The 13247-nt window shown below is 47.0% G+C and overlaps 1 long non-coding RNA gene across 1 annotated transcript; it reads right to left on the bottom strand.

The window, feature by feature from the left end:
* Positions 1 to 10107: 10107 nt before the first annotated feature.
* LOC137845331 (uncharacterized) lies at positions 10108 to 12893 on the bottom strand. The gene is made up of 2 exons (XR_011090170.1): positions 12238 to 12893; positions 10108 to 11549 (listed from the first exon to the last, which is right to left on the bottom strand). It is a non-coding gene; the product is annotated as an uncharacterized lncRNA (long non-coding RNA).
* Positions 12894 to 13247: the final 354 nt, after the last annotated feature.

Here is a 13247-nt window from a genome sequence, read left to right on the forward strand (position 1 = left end):
TGTGTGCTAAATACCCTTAACAATGCTACCTCGGTGTGAGAGGCTTGAAGTTTCTGATGATAAGCACATAAAATCTCAGATGATTATCTGAATCAATTTCAGAATGTAAAATTAATATGAAAGCTTAACAAGAGCACGGATTTTCTAACCGCCGCTCTCCATGACACCTATTGATTACTATTTGTATTAAGGAAGCACCTGTAGCTGCCTACCAAAATTAAAGCCAGGCATTTTTCATACTCATGCTTAAAATCCACAGCCAGGATTTAGAAACTCAAATGCGTACACAACATGCATTCGTAGGGATTTCTGCTACTGATGAAGCAACAAGGAGCTTAAGCGTTTGTACCAGTAGACATCAAAAACCTTGACCAAATCAAGTTTCAAAGCAGATTAACGACACGACATTAACAACACAGCATTAAACCCTGGTGTGGACGACCTCAGCCAGGGCTAAAGGAGGTGTTGAGGCGCGGAAGCAGGAGCTGTGTCCAAGACAACATTTTCCCTGCCCTGAAAGGGCTCCGAGCACACCAGCAGCTCCTGCTTGGTGAAGGCAAAGTAACTTGATTGCTCTCTCTAGGTGGAATGGAAATCGCTTCAGCTATGAATGTGTGTGTTGTTCTTCCATTGTATATTGTAGTATTTTGGAATCTGAGCCTGTTATGAACAGAACATAAAATGAGAAAAGAAGGAAGAAAACAACCCCATCGAATACTTCAGGCCTTCCATGCAGCAAGCTGTGGCTCGAGGCCTGCTCTGTGTCCCATACAGACACAGCAACTGGTTCTCACTTTACCCCAGGGTACGTGGCCCATCCCTGGGTTCTGGTGCTTATTTTTGGCCATGCCACTGAGCACAGCTGTGCTTGTGACTTTCCCAGAGCTGTCCCCTCTGCAAGCACTGCTGCTCAGCCCCAAGCTGCTTGGCACTGGGATGCTGCCAGCCCCATATGCACTATGTGTGTGGAGCTCTCTCAGTAACGGTAAATTAGGCATCGCTGTGAGCCCACTGCTGTGACAATCTGGGAATAGTCTCAGGGCTGCCCTGTCTAACAGGAGCTAATCTGTCCCGGCTAGAACACTGCCTGCTCGTTGCTGGCTGGTTTACCTCAACAGAGACCTCCACATACTGACAGGGCCGCGTTACTTACAGCAAATTAGCTCTGGTAGCACTCGTAGACAAACACATAAACAGGCTCTGAAGGAGTTTAGCTGCTGCTTGCTGACTAAACCCAGGTGGGACGGCGGTGGATCCTGTACCTTGATGCAGTACCTGAGCTATTTCGGCTCCAAGCAGCAGCTGCAGGGCTCAGGCTGGCCTGATGAGACACATTGCTCAGAATGGAGACGCACAGCGCGACGGACTGGGTAATTGCTGAAGAAAAGGAATTGCAAGCCAGAAGAGTAATTCTTTGCCTCTTTTGCAAAAATACGTAGGAGTCGTTTCATTCTGAGTTATTACAGCGTGTGCCAGTCAAAGGGAGTGTGCAAAACAGGCTGGCGCGAGGCATATCTCCTTGCTGTTAGTGCTGGTGTTGCAACCAGCTTTCATTAAGCAATTCCTCAATGGCTTCGCTATCTACCTGCCACAGGAAATTAATGTGTGACTGAGACAATCTTCTGGGGAATGTGGGTTCCCATCAACTTAAAAATTAAGTGTATTAGGGAGAGTTTAAACTTCATAAATCTTACGTACCGGATGGTTCCAGACATGCTTTGCTTAGAAGGCAGCTTAGAACTGAGGTAACCTTTACAGAAGTGGATTTGGTTGATCTTATAAGCATATGGGGGCAAGGACTGTTGTTTTCCTTTGTCTTCATAACATAATCTTCTTGTTACATCTCTAGACGCTGCCAAAATAAACACAACAGCATCCAGGCATGCAGAGCTCAGAGTGCAGGGGCTGCCCTGGGTCAACTCTGAGGTGCAGCAGAAGAGCTAGGAAGAAAAACAACTTTCCTTGCTTGAATAACCATCTGATGCATATTTGTTACTCAGCCCTGCAGAGAAGCAGTATGTGGAATATCACTGGTATCGCTGGGCCAAAGTGAGTGTGTTTGAAGCTGAATGTTAAATCCCGAACATAATCACGCACTGATAATCGAAGGTGCTGTGTACATGTGTCAAAAAGATGGCTCTAATGAAATTGGCCCCAAGAGCATAATTCATAATTCAGTGTTCATTAGCCTCCTTGCTTTCATGATTACACTAATCCCAGGAAGGAGACAGAGAGAGATGGCTGAGGTAATCCTACAAGTGATCTTTATTTAAAAAACAAAAAAACTTTACAATCTCCTTTATAATTTAGGGCTAACACGAAACACAAGTATTAAATACAACAAACAACCCCAAAGCAAACCTGAAATGAATCAAAGCATTTTGTTTTTCAGTTCCTTCTCTGGAAAGCCACACTATTTGCTTTTCATTCTTCCCTTATTTAAATCACTTCAGGCTTCTAGGTAGGAAACAGACCTGTAAGGCTTACAGCAGCCATCTCCCACCACCACCAGCAGATAGCTATGCAAAATTTACGGAGCGAATACTTCTTGGATTGCAAGCTTTTAAGGATAGGCAGGAGATATTCAAAGTCTCCAAAGGGATTTATAATGTTGCCAGTTTTTGTGATTCCATCAGTACAAGTCTCTCAAATATTTACTGTTTGCTCTTAAGGCTGCATTTGTTGCAGAGATGTGATTACATGTGAATCTCAGCATTATGCACTTGTTTCTTTATAAAAAGGAATGTTTCTAACCCTTGTAGATTTAGAGGAAAAAAATGGAAAAGATGCCTTGCTTATACCCTGGGGCAAATAGAAAGAAATCCAAACTCCAAGTCTAAAGATATTCCATAAATTTAATCAGACTGCATTTTGAATTATGCCTTTGGCGCGTGATAGCCATAGTCGAGCTGTGTGCTGCCTCTGGATCTCACTTTCCCTATCTTTATCATGCCCAAGGCAGATTGCTGGCTTGATAGCGCCGTGACCACACCAGAGGAGAAGTTCTGTTAGTTATTAAAAGTCACTCAGATGTAAATTCTTAATTCCTAATGGTTTATGTATGTTTATAAACCTGCACCAGGGGAATAAGGTTCTGAATCTCCAGGACTTGTTGTTTGCTTCTGAGCCGTGATGGGAATGGGATGCAGCAGGGAGGTCTCAGCCATTTTTGCTCCTTTGATGCCATAAGTGCTGCTGTATGGAAGCTTCTTCAGAGATGTGCTCCCCAGTCCATATTTTTTACTGCCACGTGGCCAAGGCAGATCCCCTCCTGGCTCCCAGTACCCAGCCCAGTAGTGTACCAAGCCACAGAGCTTTTTACCCTCTGGCATTCTAACTATCTTCTCTAATGTAATTAAACCGATAATTATTCCTTATCCAGAACATTTTTGCTTACTTATAGTCTGTGGAAATATTAAAGTTGATTAAACACATATGCTGCTGGTAGATAGCTCCTCCAGTCACATATGGAGTGATAAAAGGTTAGCTGAGGGAGGACAAAATATAGCGCAACGCTCTGCTAATGCAAAGGGGAGGGCAACTGGAAAATGCTGAGTCTGTCGCAGTGGGAAGAGCACCGACATTCAACAGGAAGACCTCTGCAAAAGGTAGGGCTAAGGTGGGGGGGAAGAGCAAGCCTACAAAGCTCTGAGGCAGCTGGGAGATAATTTCTTTCCTCTTTGGTAGGGGCCATGCATTTGCACAGCCAAAGCTTGTCACCCATCCAGGAGGCTGTCGTGAGGCTCTGTCCTCCCCAGGTTTCAGAGCACTTTGCTTGGTTTCAGGCTGCCCATCAGGTGCGTGCTCCTGGTTTTGAATGAAGTGCAAATGCAGGGAGATGTCAGAGCCAGGCGGATGCCAGATAGATCTGATCTGTCCATCTGTCTGTGTGTATCCATATGTCTAGCCAGCCATTTATTCCTCTATTTATTTGCTCATCTTACATATGTCTTCTCTCAATGCTGATGGAAAAATGGACTCGGGGAGGCAATATTGCTAACAAGTCAGCTTCCCTGCATGCTGGGGTCATTAAGCAAGGCCTGGGTGTGCACACAACCACCACCCTGGCTGACAAAGCTGGTTTGGGGCTGAAAGCAGTTCAGTACTGGCACCAAAGGGTCCTGCTGCTGTGATTTTTTAACTCAAGAGCATCTGTGTGGGCGCTGGCAGCAGTCCTGCACCCACCTCAGGTGCTGCAGTGTCCCAAGCACCCATGGGCTGCAAATAACCAGGAGTGGAAGTTTGTTGTAGCTTTGGGCCTGGAGATAATCATAGGGAAAAGTTTGTGGGCTTTTGTGGATTAAAAAAAAAAAAAAAAAAGAACTTCAGCCTCGTAGGCTTTCACAGAATTTTATTTAACTAGTACAGAAACTAATACAAAGCAAGGCTATTTCCTCGTTCTCTGATCTCATAAACTGGATGCAAACTGCTGAAGGTGGCCACCTTCCTTACCACAAATATATCTGTATGCATCTTAAAAGCATTAGGAAGACTCGGAGGTGAAAGGGACAGAAATAGCACTTGCTTTCACAGTGTAATTGCCTGTATTCTATCTGGGGAAGAAGTGTGCTTTTTCTAATTTGCAGAAGTCACAATCTAAAATGCTTTAAAATGTGCTTCTTTTCTCCCCCTTTCCTCCCATGGAAAAAGTGCTGAGGTAGACTTTTCTTCCCCCATAAACAGGATGCGTTTTATCATTGTGGTGGGTACACTGCAAGCCTGAGCAAAGAGAAGAGTGCGAGTCAGAGACTGACAAAAGCTCCACAGATTGAATTTGCTCCTCTGTATACTGGAGGGAGAGAATAGGAGCATGTTGGTATGGAATGAGGTTTTTGATCGTCTGAAAAAACGGAGGAAGCTGCAGAGGTAGGGGCAAATTTTGAAGAACTAGCAAAAATAAAAGTTCTTTGGCACATGCTCTTTGCTCGGAGCTTATTCCCTTCTAACCACCACCTCCAACTACTTGTTTGTCTTCTGCTGCTGTCAGCAGAGTTTCACAGGAGACCCAGGTTCCCCCTCCTGCCTTTTCAGGCCCAAGGACAAGTTATGGGACCGCATTTTGTAAAACTCTGAGCTGCTGAAGCATGAGATAGCCTGGCTGTCCCTCGGGGCTGTTTAGCTTTTAACATTGAATTCCTGCATGGTGCCTAGTAGAAGGGTTAGGTCCACGGCCTGCAGCTGTAACTAACAAATCTCTAGCTCTTACAGCCTACCTGGAGGATTCCCCTCTTCAAGATTTACTTTGCCTTTCTAGGAAAAACCATGGAGGATTTTCCTCCCTACAGAAGGCCATGGCTATCCACGAGAAGCTCAAATGTGGGTGTCCAGCCTGTAGGTTGGTTGTATTTCCAACATCTCCAGGCCTGAGCCAGCTCTGCCCTCCCTGGTGCCTGGCCCATCAGTGGCCACAGATGAGTTTCCCCCTTTCCTGCAGATGGGCCCTTGCAGGACCCATGATTTGGCTTTGTGACTCAGCCTGTGGTTAAATTGAAAACTCCTCATGACCATCTATCATGCTGTGGTGCACGAATGGATGATGAGTAGATCCTATTCTGGTTCATCCTCTGCCCATCCATCATCCGCTCTGCCACCTGCTGTCCCCGTAATGAGGGGAACAGAGACAGATGGGAGAGCTGTCCCCACTAATGGACAACGACTGACAGACAGATAGACCCCTGGGCTTCACTGCCTCTCAGCACCATTTGAATAAGGGATACGTGGAGGTAATTGAGCCGGCTACAAGTCGGAGAGCCTTGTAGCTCCATGTCGCTAATGTATTTACAAGGAGCCCATGATTGAAATCTGGGCAAGGCTGCGGTGGCCTTTGGATCGAGCTTGTGTTCACAGGGTGACATCTGCAGCGTTAATTGTGCTCAGAACTTGTATGGCAAGTGAGATCTTAAAGCAGGTCCTCTGGTATGCTGTCCCTCGTGTCACCTTGGTCTGTCACCCTGCGCACGCCAGCCATGCAGCGGAGCTGATCAAAAATCTCTGGCAACTTCTTGTTTGTGATCTCAGATCAACGCTGCCGACAACAGGGAGAAGCTCTGCCGTGATCTGACTGTTGTCAAAGAAACTGCGACAGCTCTGCTTTCCTGACAGCTTCTTATAACCCAAAGGCTCGCTCGTGTGCCAAGAGAAGATGTAGGAGGAAGTGTACGGGCACCACCTGCAGCAGAGTTGGCAGAGCCGTCCAACCGAAGTGACTTGCAATGCAAGCACCATTTGGTTTTAGGAGGAACACTGGAAATCCATTGATGTGCTGGAGGGGGAGGTGACACTCACTAATCCTTGTCCCAGATGCCAGCTCCAGCAAGCAGTGGTGCCGAAAGCAGAAGTTCCCAAATGTTTGGGTGGATTCAGAGAGTTGCAGCAGGAAATTCGGCTGGTCCCCATCCTGCCACGTGTGGCTTTCTCCTCCGGTGGCATTACTTCAGGTCAGCTCCCAGCCTGAAGAAGCGCTCTGCCAGCTGCATGCAGGACTGCCCTGCCTTCATCCTGTGCTTCTTACCAAGAGGATTTGGTACCAGCATGGATGCTGAGGGATCTGAGAACAACCTGGTGAGATGGCAGCTGCCATCCCTGAGTGCGCACAGCTCGGCTGCACATCGCCAGCGCTCCTCTTCCAGGCAAGCTCTGCCCAGTGCCGCTGGCAGCTTGCTCCGTGGGATGGATGTGTGGTCAAGGCAGAACAGAAAAACAGTAAAAATCCCTTGCAACCTGCTGAGCCACCTGCAGATCGCAAAGTGTGCCTGATTATATATAAAGCCAGGCCTGATGAGAAGCTATGGCATTCAAGCTGTGCTGGGTCCATTAGAGACATGCAGCCGCCTCCCCGGGTGGGAGCAAATACCTGATTAACTCTGGCGTGCTGTTTGGGAGAGCTGCAGAGCCCTGGGAAACAAGGGAAAGACAAAGAAAGGGATCCATGGTCAATAATTAATTGCCATCCTTGGTGTTTTACTGCAATGTGATTACACTGTTCCAAAGCTGCCTCTTTTTCTCTCCTTGTTCAAGCTTTTTCAAACTCTGTCCATCAAATCCTTTTTCCTGCGAGCGTCTCGGCGATGGCTGTTTTCAGTCCTGACTGAGTACCCAATGCTGTAATAAACACAAATATCTTCCAGCCTTCTGATCGCATCCACTATGAAAGCCACATGAACACTAATTGTCTCCCTGTGTACTACTTCTGGATGCTTTACACAGGCTGTGCTGAACTTACCAGCTTGTTTGGCACCAGCCAGATGAAGCAAGCGCACTGCCAGTTATGCCTCTGTACATCTTTTGCCAGCAGATAATTAGACCTGTGCAAGATGGTCCTGGCAAATAATGATGCTCACCTGATTTAGCAGGAGACACAGGTGATTTTCATCGCAAGATCCATGAACTTTTCAACCTACGCAGATTCTCCCCCAGCCTAGCTGAGGATAACATCCGAACGTCTCAGCAGCGTGAGTGCTTCATTCCACCTATGCTGCCGCTATCCAGCTGAGGATTGTTCCCATTTTATAGGCAGATGTGAATCATACAGAGATCAAATGACTTAACACAGGGAGGAGGTGGTGGGACCAGGAAGTGAATCTAGTTCTTGTGATGCCTATCAACTGTTTTTATTAACTTCTCTGAGTCTGGATGTACATGGTTATTGGTAACCTTTGAGGGGCTTTGCCTCAAAACCAAGTGAAACTGGCAATTTGTCAGTGTTTCAGGCTAAAATCAGGTGCAGTTTGTCATTGGGTCCCATTGTTTAGTCCCACAATAAGACTTCATCATCATTTAGGGACAGTAAATTCCTTACACATAATGTCCCGTAGGCACAGAGGACAGAAAGAGGCAAATTTCCCATTGCTATGATGTGAATCTCTCCCAGCCCATCTTGCAGCACCAGGGTGTTTGAAGAGCTGAAAGCTCGTTCAGATCAATGGGAACCAAGGACAGACCTTGTAGGGAAGGCTGCGGTTGGTTTGATATTGTGTTATGAATAAGGGAGGAGAAAGGTGCCTTTCTGCCTCAGCCGAAGGGAGGATGGGAAGAGACAGCTCTCTCTTTCCCTAAACGAACCCATCTGCAACACTTCCAATTTGAATCCAAATAATATCTGAGGTTTGGGATTCAGCAGCAAACTAGCTTTGAGTCCTTAATCCCAGCGCCTGATGTTTGGGGGTGTTGGGATTTGGAGCTAATTAATTCAGCCACCTGTAATTTTTGCTCAGATGTTCTGTCTGCCTCTTCCTTAGATATATCATATGGTTTGGAAGGCTGCAGACAATGCTGGCCTGAATCCTAATCCCTAATACCTCATTTTTCTTTTTTTTTTTTAATCTTTCCCCTTTTTAATGATTTTTCTTGTTTCTTCCATCTTTTTCCTACAGCCATCTCACTCTTCTGGGTGCCTACTCAGGGGAAAAAAAAAAAATCTGATATTTAGTTAGTGGTTTGGCTCTACCCATATGGAAGCACTGTGTTCCCTTCAGGGCTGTCTGCAGAACGATGCTCCCAGTGTCTGTCCTGGTCTCCCTGGCTGGTTTCATTTAAGCACAAAAGATTCGGTGCTGCCTGTTCCTGTTGGGAACAAGGCTTCAGGTGATAAATATTGCAAGATCTAGAAAGCCCAGGAGTGCTGTCCTGATTTCTTTCCCTTGGCAGTGAAAGGATGGAAGAAGAATGAAAAGATAATTAGTTTGGAGTTTGCAGAAATGAAATGGAAAAGGTTAGTTCATTGCCTCCTAACGCCAAGTGAAAGCTTGGGCTCGCACTGCCCGGGCTGCAAGCTGCTGCAGCCAGGGAATGTCGGTGTGCGTGTTCACAAAATGCTCCCCGCTCTTTTGTCCCTGTAAAAATAATGCCTTGCGATAACCAAAGCTGGAGTCGGTTTTCCCACATCTGTAGAGCCTGGAGCTGTTATTTTTTATGACTGCTTTTCATAGTGCATTAGTGCCAAGCCAGCCCGGCTCTGCCGGGTGCTGCAGGCGCGGGCAGCGGGAGGCAGCTGCAGCCCGGGGCCGCCGGCCAGGAGCAAGCTCCAGGAGCTCATGCAGGGGTTTAATGGCTTCAGCAGCAGCTAAAGAAGGAGCCTGTCCCTCCAGATCTTATCCAGGACCGGAGCCTAATGGGTACAGGAAAAAAAAAATGAAGAGGGATGGAAGATGTCAGAGCAACAGGAACACGATAGCGTTATCGGATGGGTTACCTTCACGGCTAGCTTTTAGGTACCTAATGGAGATGCACTAAACCAATCAACAGCACAAGGCTCATCTCATCCCCTGCCCAGCCGCTATCAGCAGCCTCGTGAGCTTCTGTGCTAGTCGGTCTGAATCCCCAAATCCCTCCCTCTTTTACCTGGGTTTTGTCAGGACAAAGAATTAGGCGTTGTGGGGCTTCCCAGTTCAATCCGTATTCTCCCATGCTGTTAAAGATGATAAAACATCCCCTGACTTGTGTTTGTCATCTCACTTTATATAAATTTGTATCAAACATAAAATCGTACAGCTGCAAGCCCTCCACGTGGGTTGGAAGTCTCTCCTGCAAATTTGTCCTATTGCTCTTCCCTGATTTTAGGTGTGCCTGGTGGATTCAGGTGTGTAAAAAAAAACGCTTTGTCTCCTGCAATCTTAGCAAACGTAAGCTTATATTCTTGTCTCATGCAATCAGGCAGCAGAGCCATGGTTCCTGGTGCTGGCAGCTGTTCATTAATATTGTCATCCATGCTTGGATCTGTCATGAGGACTCAGGTGGAGCACTTCAGTTCTGGTTTTGTCAGACTGCTAACGAACATCGCCCGCTCCCCGTGCAGAAATCTTCCCTTGGAAGGTACGGGGAAGCCACCTGCCTCGTCCCGATTGAAGGGCGAGGGACATCTGCAGTGGTAGCAGCAAATAGGCCAAAAGGACCCTGGAGCTCCTGGGCCACGGCTGTTGTGAATGAGATAAAGTTATAACTATTTAACATTCTTGGGTGGGAAATTAGAATGATCACTTAATCTCCTTAGTCTCTGACTACGGGTCCAGCATGGGAATATGGATCTTAATTGGCATTTTCTTATCAATAAACTCAAGTTGAGGGATTAAGGATAAGGCTCTTAATACAACCTGAATTTTTTGGAAGATGTTTCTGATCTCTGTGTGGTCATCATCGCTGGTGCAGAGAGTGCCTGGGGAGGAGGAATTTAGGAACATGAACACCAGTTCTCAAGGTTCAAGTTCTGTGGGCAAACAATCACACCCGTGCTGTTCTGTGCCTGCACACCGAATGTGTAAAATTGTGTAAAATTGAGGCTGTGCAAAATGACTCAAAGAATCAGCGGCACAGCCAGGTAGGAAATGCAAATGCAGCGTTGCTTCATCTCTAGGTAGTTTGTAGGCATTTTATTGGTATGACAGAGCTTTAAATGATGTTCCATAAAAAGATCCGTGACCGTGTGTATAAATACACAAAGGACTCCTGCTGATGGCTCTATTTTTATTTGCTATTTAAAGTTAAGGGTATGGTTAAAAACTTTGTGGAACAGTGATGATAAGATGAATCCCCTTAATGCATACCAAAGATGCGTTACTACCGTGCACTGCATCTCCTCTGTCTTCTCCTGAACACGGCCTCATGAATTACCCTGCTAATGCAGAACTCTTGCCATCCCAACAAATGAAGAGTGGCAGGTATAATACACCAGCAGCCCGGTCCCAGAGCCCCAGCTGCTGGCTTTGTCAGGGTGACCTGAAGCAACAGCAGGATATGTGGATTGGTGTATTTTTCCTCCGATTAAGCACAAACTCAGGGTTCCTCGGAGTACATTAGTGTGCAGGAATGTCCTCTGTGCAAGCCCGCCTGCCAGCGCGCATCCGCGTCCATCTTCATTTGCGGTGAAAGGCAGAGGTTTGTACCTTCCGTGGTAGTAAATTGGCAAAGACGACTGCAATAACCAAATCTGCAATTCTCTTCTGCTGTGGGAGCCCTACCTATTTGCTCCCTCCCCGTCAGCTCCAAGTTGCTTTTCTCTCCCCGTTATGTCAGCTATAACAATGCATCTCAGCTCCCCTTCCCCGCTGCCCCTTGCTCCCTTGAGCTTTTCCTGTGAGGTTTTTGTATTTCATCCTTTCTCAACTGCGCTTCTGTCCTCTGCCTGACCATCAGCCTTAGAAGCTGAACGGATGCAAGGAAACACAGCTGCAGAGGGGGGCATTGCCATCGCCTTCCTCTCCCAATTGCTAAAATGTCTGGGTCCTGAGCACGACTCCAGTGACCCCTCTCGGAGCCCCGGGATGATTCCTCTGTGAGCGCTGCAAAGCCAGAGCAGCGTGGGGCCGACCGTGGCTGTTTAATGATCATCGCTTTGCAAACGGGAGCTGTGCAGACAACCCTGAGAGCAGGGGTGAGAAGCCAGGCACCCTCACTTGTTTTCATTTTTCATTGCTGTCAAGCAGGAAGATGAGAAGATTTAGCTATTGTATCGGAGCATATTTGCACGCTGGGCTGTGCCTTCTCCTTAAAACACGCCATGCAGTTGGGGACTGGAAGGGCCATGGAGTTGTGCTTGTTTTTCTTACCTTCAGTGGCTGGAAGATAAGATGGTGAGGAGGTAAATTTTATGCCTAGAACTCAGAGCATTTGCCATTATCCTTGTTATACAGGTAGAAGTGGGGACACATGGATAGGCATGCTATGGAGATTGATGTTATTTATTAAGTCAGTGGCAAACCAGGAAAAGCTCTAACTCCCAAGACCAAGTGGTATTAAACCTGGTGGCTTGCAAGGGCTTCTGCTGGGTTTATTAAAAATAGATACATAATTGAGCTAGGGGATGACATGCTTAAAAAGGAAAAAGTGACCTTTTTTCCCCCGTACCCTTGCAATTTCTCCAGAGCTCACTTTTTACAGCTGCTCTTTCAGTGTCCCCCAAATCAGTCTTTCAAATTTTGTTTGCGACAAGAATTTTGAGAAAAAAAATCCCAGACAGGAAACCTCTTCCAGATAGCCAAAACCCAACACATCTTGCTACCTATCTAATTGCCAGCAAAATTAAAGGAGGAGTTATTTGCACTGATACACCGTCAGTATTTACAAGATAACCCATCCCCTGTGCTTCCCGACACCTTGCAGAAAGCCACAAACCCTTTTTTCCAGGCAGTCCAAACCCAGCTAGCTCAGCCCCCAGCACTTGGCTCCGCAGCATCAAACCTCCTGAAATTGCCCTGCTGCTTAATCCTCCATGCCTAGCGTAACGTGGTGCTTAATTAAATATACCGCTTCCTCTTCCAAGTAACGTTGCAGGAACAAATGGAGCCCTTGGCCTGAATGAACAGCCCATTTTGTGCGGTTAACAGAGTCAGCTTGTGTGATGAGCTTACTGTGCTGCGGAGATGGCTGGAGAACGGAGCTGTCAGAGTGTTTTTGGGCACAGAGGGCAGCCTGGGCACCTCCCAGCTCCTCTGGTGCATGCATACAGCACCCAGCCCAGCACCCAGCCCCAGTCTCTCAGCTGGAGCAGGGCAGTGGAAGGGGATCTGGGAGGCTCCGGGTGCTGTCCTCTGCTCTGCTCCTGGAGCAGTTCAGCTCAGGAGGCTGCACTTCGTTAAAACTGTGAAACTGAACAATTAGCTGGGGCTGACAATTGCCTACAGCCTCAGCTGAGTGTAACGGGCGTCTTCTAATCTCTCTATTTATCTCATTGTTAATCTGGCTATCAATTAAAACAATTTTCCAAACTTTGATGGGTTCATTTAGAAACTACTCGGCTAACAATAGAATCATTTAACTTTTCTTTTGTGAAGCTTAATTCGCCTGCACCTTCTTATCAACGCTTGTCATTATTAAAGGGAGTTTGTGCTGTGTTCTCAGAGCTGGGGAGCTCCAGACGCTGAGCTGGGGAGCCGGCACGGGCAGGAGGGGCAGAGCATCGTTTGTGGTGGTCTGCAGATGCTGCTGGAGCTCCTGGCTGCTGCTCCTTTGTCAGATGAGGAAAAACATGCAGCAGAGGCCGAGGCCAGGAAAAAACAGCTGAGGTATGGAGCCTTCAAAGACTGAAAATTGCTTTTCTTCAAAAGGAAAAAAAAAAAAAAAAGCAGCAGTGCCTTTCTCCTGTGGTCACAGTTCAAACCCAGCCTCAGAGTTAAAGACTAAATAGCGTGTAATGCTCGGTCAGTCACGAGGCATTACTTCAGGCCCGTGTTCTGCTGCTCAGGCAAGGGGCATCTAATTGAATTGGCACCGCCGAGGAGCTGCACGGCCAGTTCAGGTGTCACAAACTTCTGCTG

The sequence above is a fragment of the Anas acuta genome, chromosome 27 (genome assembly GCF_963932015.1).
Source record: "Anas acuta chromosome 27, bAnaAcu1.1, whole genome shotgun sequence".
Taxonomy (NCBI): Eukaryota; Metazoa; Chordata; class Aves; order Anseriformes; family Anatidae; genus Anas; species Anas acuta.